Source organism: Pipra filicauda, unplaced genomic scaffold, assembly GCF_003945595.2.
Source record: "Pipra filicauda isolate LSUMZ 115617 unplaced genomic scaffold, ASM394559v2 scaffold14_size4853619_pilon, whole genome shotgun sequence".
Taxonomy (NCBI): Eukaryota; Metazoa; Chordata; class Aves; order Passeriformes; family Pipridae; genus Pipra; species Pipra filicauda.
In genome coordinates this window covers 2,472,775-2,487,506 of record NW_024103985.1, presented here as the reverse complement: position 1 = coordinate 2,487,506, position 14,732 = coordinate 2,472,775, and the positions used below count along the sequence as shown (strand labels likewise).

The following is a 14,732-nucleotide window of genomic DNA, read 5'->3' as shown; positions in this document are numbered from 1 at the left end:
TAAGCCTCGAATTGCTTGGATGTTTATTTAGAGGAAAGAAACACATTTATGTAAATCAAACTATAAAAAGATCAAGAAGCTTGACAACTGAGAAGTGTTGAGAGGAACTCTAAAAATATCAAATAAGCAGCATGTTAGAGTGCAGCTCTGCAGACACTCAACCTTTTCAGGCTATCAAAAAGTCAACTCAGCATCCAGGGAGTTAATGACAAACAAAACTGGCTCTCTGGGGAAGTAGAATAAATGGTGTGGGGTTTGGTTCAGATCTTTTTTTGATTTTTCTCTGTAGCACAAGAGTCTGTCAGGGATTTCTGGAGTTCTGGAGGCTGGTTGAAGAGTGGGTTGTGGGCATCTGGACTGCAAGAGGCTGCAATCATCTCAACACATCCAGGATACTTTTAGCTGATCACAGGTGCTCTGGAATGTTTGCCATTGCCAGGTGAAAAAAATTCCTGCAACAAAAATTCTGTGTTTTAAGTTGAAGGAAATAGTTTTTGGGAGACTTCTGGGTTCCAGGATTGGATTTGTGGATTGCAGCATTTATCCCAATTGCATGCCAGAATGGTGAAAGCGTGAGGGATGGGATCCCTCAAATCCCAATGCTGGCAGATTCAGACAGTCCCTTTTCATTTGCTCCTTTTGAGGTTAAAGTATTCTGTGTAAATACATTACTCCTGACCTGATTTTCCCTTGACCCAAAGAAATACATTGAGCTAAATCAGTATATTGTGGGTCCCTTCCAATGTGGTGTATTCTGTGATTCTGTGAAATTATTTCCCCTTTTCTGTTTCACAAGGAGATCAGAATTTTGAATATTCTGTTCATTCACTGACTTCTTAAAATAACCATAAAGTCTTAGACCTCAAAACACTGATGGAAACAAGTTCTGATGAATCCCTACCAAAATGTTCCCCTTGAGAGAACAATGCTGGTGGTGATTTCTGCCCTTTTCTCACCTTTTGCCCCATTGTACTCATTGGTGTTGACTGTGCCAGGTCTGCTTTGGAAAAATCCCACACAGAAGGAACTCAGAAGTAACAGGGATTTGACAGCCTGACTGGCCAGCAGGAATTTGGGCATATTTCTCTTGTAACTTAATTGCTGTGTGGAAATTGGGGAAATTGCTGCTGCCCAGAGAGGACAAAGGAGGAAAACCACTGAATTTTGGGGCAGTGCCTCCATGTGCCAGCAGCTCCTGCTCTGGCTCCCAGCTCTGTCCCTGTCCTTGGGAGCTCATTGTTCCTCTGAACATTGACTGATGTCTCTGTACTGGACCTGGGGTTTGGAATGGGGAGAAGAATGACCCCTGCAATGCTGGCAATCACTGTAAAACTTAAGGGAATGAACTTTAACAGCAAATATTTTATCTTCTTGACAAGTAAACGCTTCAGAGTTGCTTTCGAAGGGTAATAAAAATGGAGTGGCTTAAAGAAAAGAGGAAAAGAAAAAGGACATATTTTGTATTTCAGAGGTTTGCTGGCAGGTACTAAACTGGTGTAAATCAACTGTGCTCCCTTCAAGTCAGCAGAGTTCTGGTGATTTATATCAGACAGGAACTTTACATTTAACTGTAGTCCACCCATGGAAAGAATGCTTTATGTGGAACTGTTTAATTTCTAATAAAGTAGAGTTAATTTTGACCAAAATGTGAAACAGAATCAGAAATTAAAGAGAGGTGAAAATGGAAGTTACATATGTACCCATTAGGGGAGAAAGATCACACTGTGCACATTTCCTCTGCTGGTTGGGGTGCACCTGCAGGGCTTTCTATTCAGCTATTACAGAGGAAACTCAAGTTAATTAAAAACTTTTTCCTCTGTTAAAGAAAAAACACATTAATTTCAAGTTTCATTAGAACCTGATGACAAAAATCAATGGCTGAAATCAATAGAAAGCTGCTTTTCTACCAGAGCTCTGTCACAGCCTAAGGACTCTGTCAGTGGAGGGAGTGAATTTACATGCTTGGAATTGTGCTCTCCTGGAATTGGGGAGCAGAGAGATGTGTTTAAAGGAGTGCTGGGGATGATGGTTAGTGCTTGAATTCTGCTTGGCAGGGACTGACCTGATGTCTGACACAGTGGAATGTAAAAACCTTGAGGTGCTTTAAGCAGGGAATTGAATTTCCCTCAATAATTCCAGCCTGTGGATCAGATCTGTGGTACAGTGGCAGGTTTTACCTGGGAAGACAAAAGGCAATGATCATGTGATTGCAAATCTCCTCCTAAGGCTTGAGATAACAAATATATTCTGCTTTTCTTTTAAATGCAAAGGTGGACAAGGTCAACCTCTTTACTGAATTTGAGGAATGATGACTTCAGTTGCCTGTAATCTCTCATTTGACTCTCTAGGACGAGAACATTTAACATGATTTTTTAAGAGTAAATCATTAGCAGAACAGACCTAATTCTTAAACCAGGGATGTGGATATAAGTCTTGTAAGAGATGGACATGCAGAACTGCTCTGCTCTCTGTGCAGCTTTGAATATTTGCATGTTTGACATCTGAGTCCTCAAACACCCTTAGTAGATGCCAGACTTTCTTCAGACTCTGATTTTTCATTTTTAAAAATACAAGAGAAGGAAAAAAAAAATCAAATTTTTGTTTCTCGTGAATTATGAGGAGTAATTAAATACAACTTTAACAGTGGCCTCCTCATAGTGAAACAATATGGAACCTTGAGTGACAGTGTGAGAGGTGACAACTTCTGCCACATTAAATGGCCAAAATACCAAATTAATTCTTAGTCCAAAGTACTTGGAGACTTTAATGAAGGGGGAATCAAGCCAAATCAAATTATTCAGTCTTTACAAAGGGGTCAGACTTGCCCAAGGTCAGTGTTTGGCACATGTACCAGTGTTCTCTCTTCATTCCAGGTTCCTCTCTCGTACTCCACTGCTTGTCTACAGGACCAGACTTTTTCTTGTAGACCAATCTTTCTTATTTTACTCTCTCAGGCTGCAGTCTCCCAAGGTAATTAGGATGTATCCTAATTAAGATTTGTTAATTTGAAGAGAAGAGGCCATTATATACCTTGGATGGGAAATTCTATATGAGGGTCAATTATTATTATCATGATTATTATTAAGCATTTCAGACTGTCTATCTGCTCTATTGACAACCTATTTGCAATCATCATTTTTATATGAATATTCATAAGGACTGTAGAAATATAAAATACGATACTTGGCAATATTTATGCAATTAAATAGACATTTAAATTCTTCTGGTAGTAGTGGAAATTAAAATCTTCATACTGATTAGAAGAAGGTTAGACTCTATTAATCTTCACCATCTATACACCTGTCCCTGTAGCTATCTGTCCTCTTTAAATGTTTCAAAGGTGTTCATCTGTGCCCTTGAATTATAGAATAATTTAAACTCTTTTATCATAGTGTAAAATGACACAACTTCTTTGAAAAAGATGTATTACTAGATCTTATTTACATAAATATCCACACTGATGTCTTAATCTCTTAAAAATGTCATTTTTTTTAATGCAATCAGAAGATGCAACAGCTTTTCAGTGTGGAGAACAGTGTCCCATTTGAACAAGCCAAATAGAGTAAGGAGAGATTAGGCCTCTGCTTGTTTTGTGGATAGAAATTTCATTTGCATAAGGCCCATAATTATTCCTCAGTTTCTGAAAGTGCCAAAAGTTAGTTTTCTCTGGAGTTATCTTCTAGGTCATTGGAGCATCCCTCCTTTCCAACCTTTGCCCAGGGCTTCAGTGAGTGGGGGCTGTTCCTGGTCTTTTCTTACACCATGAAAAAAGTCATCAGAATCCACCTTTGGTGTCATGATATTCTGCTGTTATAATGAAAACAAAAAAAAAATCAGACTCCTTCCTCTGCTCCTGAATCTTTCTCACTTTGCATCTCCTTCGGAGAACTGGGAGATTGGCAGCAGAATTTTTGCCCAAGTGAAATATTGCATTTATTGAATTTTTGTTTGTGTTTTCCAGCTATTGTCAGGAAAGAGAAAGAAGGGCAGTGGTAAAAGCTGGCTTCAAATATTACTGTCTATTGTGTTTGACCAGACAATACTGCTGCCTTCATTTGGAGTATCCTTCAGAGTGCCTGTTCACCCTTTGCATAGCCCTGAGAGTCCATTTATTCCACACATCAATTACACACTTGACATTTTAACACTGTGTCTCTGATTTTAATGGGTTTTTAGGAACTGCATTATGATTAGGGAGAAATGCTTCATTCAGGAAAGGAGACACCAATCACTTACATAAAGAAGAGAAACATAAATTACAAAAGGTTAAAATTAATGTAACTGCAACTCAAGAAAAATATAAAATACCTGTAGAATTTCTTTCTCCTGTCTAAGTGCAGAAAGTGCACTGCTGCTGTGAAATGTGAATCTTTTGGGGAGCTGGTTATTTCATGGTTATTACATGACTTTAACCTTATTTGAAGGACAGTTCAGGAGAATTCAAATGGTTCTGAAATCACTGTAAATGTTTTTCTGAGTTAAAGAAATTCCCAAGTGGTAATCTGATGTTTTCAGCTTTCCCCTTTGCAAGATCTGTTGTTTAGTTTGAAAACCAACTTATTTCTGAAATCATCCTTTTGGGGACTTGCCTCTTAGAGAGCTGTGCTGCTTGTTTTTTTCTTTCAAAGAAATATTTCAATAGCAGAGATACTTCTTTTTTTTTTATAACTTGAAATTTTTGAGTGCTATTTAAATTGCCTCAGTCACAGAATCCGATGACAAGTCATTGTTACAACAAATTTGCTGGTATTTGATTGCTGCTGCATTTCAAAAGCTTTTGTATTCATGGAACTTGATAGCTGGACTTTCACCCTCTGCTGAGTTTATTAATTAGTGTTTGAACTTCACCGAGGGTTCCTAAAATTGCAGAAACTGGAGAACGTTTGACAAAAGAAAATTCTTTTAATTGGTTGCTATCTGAGAATAAAGAAAAGGAAAATGTACGCAAAAAAGCTTCAGAGAAGTACAAGAAGTCAGACACTATTTTACTTATTCTTTCTTCTTCAGGTGGTGCTTTAGCTACTTTAGAAAGCTCTTGAGCTGTGAGATTTTTCAGCCCCTGTGAGCATCTATATCAGGATATACTCAACTTGCATTAAACAAGATAGAGTTTACCCAGAAAAAATTAGATGAAAAGCAATCTATCCAGTCTGCAGGCCAAGTCTAGCCAAGTATTTTCTCTTTGCCATTAATAAGAAAAACAGGGTGTATGTAAATTTAATTTTCAGTGAACCGAATTTACACATGCAAGTGAGGAAAAATTCATCCCTTTGGGAAGCCTGTCTCCAAACTCTATGGCATGAGCCTGTAAGTCTGATATATATATATTAGTTTCAGTTACTCTGGGTGGAAGGGAATGAGTTTACATAGAATAATTCCATTTAACCCATGTGCATGTGTCATCCCTTATTCAGGTTATTTTGCATATTCCTCTCGGAGTGTCCATGGGAGATGAGAACCCATTGCCATTTGAATCCAGGGAAATTATGACTAGATTTTTAAGAGTGTCTTGTGGCAGACTGGAATTCACAATGTAGTACAGGATTAAGTCTCCATAATAATACCAGTGTGGCTCTTGGCCTGCATTAGGGTTTCATACCTTGGCCAGGTGTTCCACTGACAGGTGTGTGAGGAGCTCACTGGAGGTGACCTCACGTTGCAGAGGAAGGACACCAGGACAGAGTTCTGAGAGTCCAATTCTTCCCCCCCCAATATGGGTGGTGCTGCCTAAAAGAAAACTCAGGGAGAGAAAAAAAAACTCCGAGGCAATTTAATTTTTTTAGGGGGTCAGGTAAAAAAGGGATTTAATCATGCCTCTAAGGCAACAGGGTTACAAGACACCTCTGTCTCAGGTGTTACAATTTATAATACTGTCCCTCCAATCCCAGGTTTTTCCACCCCCTGGCTTCTGCTCCGATCCACCCCTTGGATATTGAGTCTGGGGTCGATTTCTTCATCATCTTCATCTTCCTCGGAGCACAAAGGGCACACAAGTCACCCAGTTCTTGGCTGTCTCTTGTGGTTTAGGCCAGAGTACAAGTGTTCTTAATCAGAAGAGGCCTATCTTGAAGAGAAGTCTAAATATTCTAGTGGAATTCAGGGGGTAATTGATATGGGGAGCATGGAATGGGGTAAAAGGGTTGGGGTGTGAGTTTAGTTACTGTGCTAAGGGTAAGGGAATAAATACTGCTGCTTCTAAAACCTACATTTTCTACATAACTACTTAAAAAATTAGAAAAATCAAAAAATCAAAAAGACTCTAAGGCATCAGTGGGAAGGTGGCAGAGCAGAGCTCTGGCCTGAACTATGACCATTAAGGTCACTGTCACTCACAATCCCTTTCCTGATGCTCCTGAGCTGCTTGGGGGAGTGATCCCAACACTCTGGAAGGGAAGGTGTGACTGCCTTGCTACCTGTCACTATTTCCAACCAAAAGATCAGAAGAGTATATGAGATGTCACTGTTAAAGTTTCCAAATGAAAAAAAAAAAATCTCTCAGGAGATGAGAATCTGTTTCTGATGTAAAATGTCTTTTTTTTTTTTTTTCCTGCTGGAATTACTTCTGACTTGTGAATGAAAATGAGAAGTTTTATGGTGTTGCTGTTTCATGTACTTAAATTCTGATATGACAGACTATACTATCGCTACAGGAAGTAAATTAAATCCTCATCAAAGTGTTATGCAGAGCCTCTGGGCTGGACTATGCAGGGCATAGTGCATAAATTGTATCGCTTGGCCCAAGGCACTATAAATCATCTACACTTCTAGGTACAATTTCCTCTGTGTTTTCCCCAGCTCCAGTGTGCAAATAAGGAAGATGAGCAGAAAGTTACTGGTTTATTCAGCTTTGGCCTCAAGACTCAAACCAGCAGGTGATTAGAAGTTACAAGGAATTTTACAAGTAAATTTTGAGCTCATTCCGATGGTTATCCGGTTTCTGAGCGCTTAAGGTGTATCCAAATCAGATTTTCAGTGCTTAGGAATGTGTTGAAAATGAAAGTTGCAGTTCTCTAAAACTTGTTTGCAGATGTGAGATCATCAGGGGAAAAGTTTTGTACCGGATTTCAGCACAGATGTGGCCACAGGTGCCATGTTAGGGGTAAAACAGGGCACAAACTGCACCATCCAAACCTCTGCTCATCCCACAGCACAACCACAAAACCCATGAGTGGGGATTAAGTGCACAGCAACTGCTGCTTGTTGCATCTCTGCAATGGGATATTAGCATAGACTTCTAAATGATGTTTATATTCTCTTCCAAGCTGCAGTAGAAGTACGTAGATTAAACTACATCTAAGACCATATATACAAATATTGGGGATGTCTTGGTGGCTGTAAATTCATAGGGTCACATATTGATCTTTTGATTTAGTTATATAGTGTCTTATTGAGTAAGTGCCACAGTGAGAAGTTAAACTTCTAAACTACTGTCTTTATTAATAAGGGTATCTGGGTGTCAACTGGCAAATGGAACTGTGTTGTTAAACCTTTTTTTCCCATTTTTTTTATCCAGAGAAGGAGTGCTGAGTTGCAATAAAATACTAAGTTTCTCAAAATAAAAAAGGAAAAAAAAAAAGGACAACCTCCTCATCTCTTCCCACAAAGTAAACATTAACCATAAAAGGAAGACCTTTTAGTGCAAATCTATTTCTTCAGTAAAAAATAAAATCTGTTCTAATGGTTTAGAGGAAAACCATAGGGCCATTAATATGTTCAGGTATTCATACAGAGCAGTTTTTTTCTACTAAATCTGGGCAATTACCCTCCCTTGTGATACATCTAATTGATGTTACATTTACAGTAATAAACACCAAGTACACATTTGACTTATATTGCACTGATATTTAGAAACTATACCAAGGTGCTGTGCCTGAAGGTTTACTGGCAGCAGTAAACATACAACAGACACGCAGGGGAAAGAAAATAATAATCCATTCCTGGTGAACTTTACTTTCCTGCAGTGTTCAGCTCCCAGGACCTGCTCAGTGCTCTGTGCTGCTTCAGCTGTGATGTGTTAAACTGTTGTGTCCATGGCTGAGGAATTACCACAAAGACACTGTCCAGACTGCTCTGGTTTCTGTAAGTGCTAAACCATAATAATCTGGAGGGTCAGGGACCACAGGTTATGCCCTCAGAGGTGTCCATACAGCCTAAATTAGAATTAAGAGAAAGGCCTTCATAACAGTTGCACAGGTCTCCTCCCAGGCAACCAGCAGAAGGACAAGAGGGCTCGGTCTTAAGCTGTGCTGGGGGAAGTTTAGGTTGGATATCAGGAAGAAATTTTTTCCAGATGGAGTGATCAGACACTGGAATGGGCTGCCCAGGGAGGGGGTTGGTTCACCATCCCTGGAGGTGTTTAAGGTGAGATTGGATGTGGCATCAGTGCCATAGTCTGGGAACCACAGTGGGGTTGGATCAAGGGTTGGACTTCATGATCTCAGAGGTCTTTTCCAGCCTGGTTGGTTCTGATTCTGTGATTCTGTGATTCCATATGGATTTAAAATGCAAGGTGTGGTGCTGTCTTTCTGTACTGAGAGGTTTTTGTAATTGTTTGTGGAGTGCTTGTGGGTCTGTTACATCAAACTGCAGGATTGCCAGGCTTGAGCTGCAGTTATGGTTTATTAGCTGATAACTGTCCAATTATTAGAATACAGATAATGAAGGAGAGAAATGGCTCTGTGTTTTTATCACTTCATGTAATTACACAACTTTCTGGGGCATGTTGCTTTCCCTAAATGGCTGTAAAGCTGAAAAGACATACTTTATTGCTTGTAGCAGGAATTATTCCCCTAAACATTATTTTGAAGGAGTCAATACACCACAGAATTACTGAACCTTCAGAGTACTGAGATTGAACCATGGCCAAGCATTCTCCTGAGTGCCTCCAAAGGATAAACTAAGAAGAGAACAAGAATCTAGTTGTTGTAAATATGAAGTAGCTGTTTAATTTAGTGAGCACTGAGCACTTTAAGCATGTGTGTAGTCCTACTGTTTTAAGAGAGTAATCCCTCACACATAATTACTGCTGGTCCTAATACTGCTTTGACTAGTTCCTTAACAACTCTAGGATGATTTTTTTTTTCAGGTTCTTAGTGTATCTGAACGTGTCAGTTGTTCCTGGTTTTGGTCTTTAGGCCTGTCTTTTTGTTGAAATCACCACAAAAAAACACCTGTGTCTTGGGGGAAGGCTGAGATAGTAAACCCCTTGAATCCTTCAGTCTTCTCTGTTGCCTCATATTTGCTCTCTTTTCCTTTAAATAATCTCTGTCTTTGCCATCTTCTCACAGTACTGAAAGAACTTTTATCTCTGATATTCCTTGCCAGCAATAACTTGCTCATAACCTTCATTTTTCTGATTGTGTACCTGTCTAGATGTTTCATACCTTCCCATTCCTCCTTTATGCTCTGTTCTTTTTAGATTTGTAAAGCTCTTTAAAGAGTCATGCCGAGTGTTTTTCCTTTGTGGTAGATTCTTTTGCCTTCGTGTTTTTAACAGCTGCCAATTCTTCTGCACTTCTTTTTCCCTCAGAACATTTTCCTCAAAAAATCCAACCCACTAACCCTTGGAATCTGTTGAGTTTCACTGTTCTCGTTGCACTGCTCTTTCCAATAGAGAACTCAGACAATTTCTTGATTCCCCTCCCAAATTCCTTTCTACTTTGGAATTCTTACTCACCTTCTCCTTATGAGTTAGAATCAAAGTCATGGTACCAGGAACTTTCTCTGCCATCTGGACAAATGACTCTGTCCCTGAAACATAGCAAATGCCTTCTGCTCAGCCTGCATTTCCCAAACTTTCTTCAAGCCATAGTTTGGTAATAAAATCTGGCTTTACAATTTTGTCCTTCAGATTTACTTGTTAACTCTAATTAGGCTTGATTTTCCTCTTTATGTACCGGTAACTTGCAGATTCCAGACCCTTTCCATGATATTCTTTAACTTTTTGGAGAAAGAGGAAATGCTTAAGGCTGGATTTACAAAGAATGAGTCATCTTTCACTAGGTGTTCTTACAATTAAGCAGACAAGACAACCTCAAAGCAAAGAGAGTCAATATTATTGTCATCCCTATTTCATAAAGGGGACTTGAAACTCAGTGATTGTCCAAAGGTCATTCTTGATATCTGTGAAGGATTTGAGAATTACATTAAATCTTCTTAAATCTAGTCCAGTATCTAAGTGACAAGTAGTTTTTTCTTGTATTAACCTAGTTCTAATTCACTTTTTTACAGTTTATCCACTTTTGATAAAATTTTATGAATAGCCTCACATTTAGGGGGTTTTAAGCCTTCATGAGGAATAAATTGCCTTCTTTAAGAGTTTCTTTGGAAAGACAGATTATGGGTAGAAAGATAAAAATGTGGGTGTGAGATTTAAGTGAATCAGAAATGATATTTCTGCTTCAAATGTTTATATAGCTGACTTACCTACCTACAGGATTTATATATATATATGTATATATGTATGTATGAATGGATGTACTCAATCTTATGTGCTTGAATGGAGCCTGACTTATTTGGAATGTTGGTGGATGTGATAAAACTATTGAACCTATTTTCTAGACCCCACGAAATTAGTCCCTATAGGGACTCAGCTGTTCATAAGTAATAATGTCCATAATAAACACATGAAGAACTGCCCAGAGGATCAAACCCGACATTTGATTCCCAAGCAGCACTGAATTTTGCTCATCCAACTACCAAAATGTGGATAATTAAAAAACTAATTTCCTCTGCCAATATTCAGAACTAAACAGCTGCAGAGATGGGAAAGAAGGCCAGAAAAGAAAGGAGATGTTCATAATAGCTGGAGACTGATAGCAGTGGCCAAAACAAATCAAAGAAACGTGTCAGTGTTTCTGCTGCTTAAAATGCGCTGGGTTTATTCTTCTGTGGTAGAATTTCTGCTGAATATTGTCTGACAAACGTGCCTTTGGCTTGTTTAATTGCATTTTAGTATTTGTCATGCAGTTTGGGAATGGCAGCTATAGGCTAAGACCTTTTTTTTGCCTGGCAACACACCAGCTGAAAGCAAAGGGATGTTTAACAAGGAGGTTAAAATGACACAGGGATAAAATGAGCAGCACGTAGATTCAGACATGCATCTGTGAATTGTCACCCTGCTCTGGATAGCAGGTGTCTCCCAGCCCTTTAAGGCAGCTGTATAGAACATTGTATTTTACAAGTTAAACATGAGATCCTCAATTTGGGACTGTTAATATCTGTGTTGGAACCAGGTAACAAAGGTAAGAAACTATATTCTTCCTTTCTTCTTTTGCAGGAATGGTCATTTTTCCTCTCCAAAGCAAGGTTTCCTCCACGCTGGTTTAGCTGTACCTGGTGAGTAAAAAATCCTTACTCCAGCCTTTTTTTATCCCTCTTCTCCCCTACAGGGAAATGAAGTTCAACTGAAGACTAGAAGGAGAAAAAGAGCTGTAGTTTTTTGACAGTTTCATGCTGTGGAAGTTTATATCAGGAAAACTGAAGCTTTGCAAGCATGGCATTTATTCAGGGTTTTTTTTTGTATAATTCCCAGGGTGAAATACAGTAAAACATGTAAGCTGAGCAATTAAATTAATGAATAGTGTCACTGTTGTTTTAGTAATTTAATATAAGATGTAGAGGGGGTGATGACTGTGGAATGATTCATTTCTGATGCACCCCCACAAATTAGCATTCCTTGGGCTTGCTTTTGTGTGTGTAATTTTGCACTTCAGCAGAGAATTATAAACTGCAATTGATTCTCAACCAAAAATACAAAGGCTCAGTGGCCTCCTCACTGCATGGAAGAACTGTGCTAAGAAATTTGCTTCCACTTGATGCCTTTTAGGGGACAGATGATCAAGGGTTCAATATTCTCAATGACATTTAAATGATGGATGTAGCAAGAGTGCAGTAGGTCCAGCAAGCCTGCTTAGGCTTCTGCAGTTTGGAGTGGCAATGCTTAAAGAAATGAGGTTAGACTGAAACGGCGTGGTTGAAGGTCAGGAAAGCTTCCAATATTGTAGAATAACATACCTGGATCCTTCACATGAAGCAGGCTCTGATTAGAGCTTGCTAAAGAGTGGGGCCCACCAACTGTGGGGTTTTTCTCAACCCCAGCCCCACAGACTTGTGTGCTGAGTGCTGGGTTGCTCTAGAAAATCACACTCTGGACTCCTTTCCTGCAAATAACAGCTCCATCTTTTGTGAAATACTTGCAGCTAAACCCTTCTCTCACCATGTGGGAGGGCAGGATGTTAAACTTCTGCTTCCTTTGGCCATTCACTAGACCAAAGTGCACCAAAAAATGTAATAAGTCATATGAGACACTTTTCCTGGTCTCCCTTTGTGCCTCACACGTAGGGCCACAATCTTCTTGGCTCACTTGCTGTCCCAGGTCCTCCTCCTCCTGGCCACAGGGTCAGGAGGACATCCCAGGGATTTTGTAGCCTGGTGGCTGAGGGAGTCCAGTGAAGCTGGATGGGTCCCTTTCCACTGGTGAGGGCAATGGTTCTCCACTCTCGGTCCTGCAGAGGAGCTACTAAGCTACTGTGCAATTTGGGCACTGGCACCAGGGGTTGGAACCATCTCCCTAATCTTTGGTGCTTCTGAGCAAGTGTTCACTTAACATTTACAGAGTTTGCAGTGCAATGTATTGGAACTGAATTAGTTTTGAGGGACTAGATTTATCTTGTAAATACTTGGATGTTTAATGTGTGCAGTTCACATCCTGCTGCAGATTAACTGTCACCAGTTCCCACATCAGCTCAGATGTATGTCCAACAGTCTCTGCTGTGACTGCAGCATGGATATACTGCACTTTCCAAGGGGAAAAACAGTGCTCCCCTCCTCAGCGGGGTTGCAGTAAAGTAAGAAACACTGTTAGGTCTATTGGAACACTAGCAAAGGGTGATTAGATGGATCCCAGCATAATATCATATAATATTTAGGAATCTCAATTCCTAGGAGTCTTATCTTGTTTCAAACACCAAAGGCTATCCCAGGTCAGGGATGGACTGACCTGGTCAGGTCATATGTGGGTAAGGGGGAGACACTGGAATAAATGCACTGGGATAAAAGCTGTACAGCTGCACTCCAGACCTTTTGGCTATAGGGCATAAAACTTGCCCCCATTTTGCCACAGGTTGCACGTTTATTTTCAGATCAGAAATCGAGGAATATTAAAATGGCATGCAGCAGTATTCATAACTTCCTAAGGATGTGTTGAACATATGAGGTTCTCTTGTCTTTGGCTTTTGTAATTTTGTTTTTTGCTCTCTGCCTTTGGAGTATCTGCAGGGCTTTCTTGCATTTGCAGGGAATTTACATTTTAAGTTGCTTGTTATGTGCTCTCTTTCCGCTGCTCTAATTTCTCAATGTCATTTGGATTATTAGCATTTTTTTTGGTACAAGTCAGGGTACTTTGGTCATTTCTAGCTGCATAGCTTTCATTTTCCCCAAAAATCTATTAACTTTCCAATATGCTTTAGTATCTCTTTCTATAGGCAGATGTTTAATTTTCAGTTGTTCCTTTCACTTGCAGACTAGCTTGTTTTATCTAATTATTTCTCCTTTTAAAACTTTATAATTAGAGGGAAATGGGAAGACACATTCTATCTGAATTTTTCACATTTATGAAGTTTGTTTTAATTGACACAGTTCTTCATTGAAAAACACATGGTTCATTTCCAGCTCTTGCTTTTCTCCAAGGTGGGCTGGAGGGGATGGAGACCATCCCCTGTCACCAACAGAAGCTGGGCCTCCTACAGGGAGCCCTGCACAGCACCAGCCTCCAGCTCTTTCATCTTCTTTGGCTTCTCTAATTTGAGTTTCTGTGTAATGTTTATTCCTGACCCCCATTGCTCACAGGCACTTTGATCCTTGCAAAACCTCTCGAGGAAAAAAAAAAAACCCACAATACATAGAACACCATCACAGTCACTGTCTCTGTTTCTTAATGACATTGAAGAGCTTTTCTAAAATTAAACAAGTGTCTTGCACAATTTAGTTGGTTCTAGGCAAGGCTTCAGAAGATAAGAGTTTCTGTCAGACGCTGTTGGCTTGTAGCCACATGTTTAGTTGATGTTGCCTTCTTGCCTTTCTCTGTCTGCTTGCTTAGAATTTCATTTACATGAAACATGGCACGTGATTTTATGACAAATAACCGCAGGAATTTCAGTGCTGTCTCCCTTTACCCAAGTAAGCACTAATACAAATTCCAAGGTGTGGGCATTACGGAGGTTGGTGTCTCCTCAGCTGGGTGTGGGTCTCTGTGACTGCTGATTGGGCTCTGATGAAATGCTTGTGGTTGCACCTTTGGAAATGAGTCCTATTTTGGGGAAAATTTCGAGCATAGGCTGAACCAAGTGGACTTTTTGTTTAGTGTTTCAAAATGGGGCTGTTAATGGTGGTCTGGAGATGTTCACTGTCACACTCAGTGGATTGCACAAACTTAGGGAAGAAAATGCTCTTTCTGTTGGAGAAAGAGAGGCAAGGAAAATTTGAAGACACATCAAGTCTTTGTTCTGAAAAATTCAGATTTATGCCCCTTATGAACATAGCTTTTACACTGACTATTTCTCTTCTACTGAATTTAATGGATCTCCCCAGTATGGTTAAAAGAGCATCAAATATTTTATAGCCACAAACAGCAGCTGATTCTATGCACAGGCTTCCATTTGTGGTTGGACCATCACTAATATATATTTGCTATTTATTTGTTGGATTTCAGCAAAAGTCAGTCTGTAGGAATG

General features: G+C 39.6%; 1 long non-coding RNA gene across 1 annotated transcript in view; it reads left to right on the top strand.

Annotated features, from left to right (window-relative positions):
- The first annotated feature begins 11,275 nt into the window (after nucleotides 1-11,275).
- LOC120322755 overlaps nucleotides 11,276-14,732 on the top strand; it is a 38,792-nt gene continuing 35,335 nt past the window's right edge. Inside the window, exon 1 of the long non-coding RNA XR_005562648.1 lies at nucleotides 11,276-11,337. This is a non-coding gene — a long non-coding RNA (uncharacterized LOC120322755). The remainder of the gene's footprint in view (nucleotides 11,338-14,732) is intronic.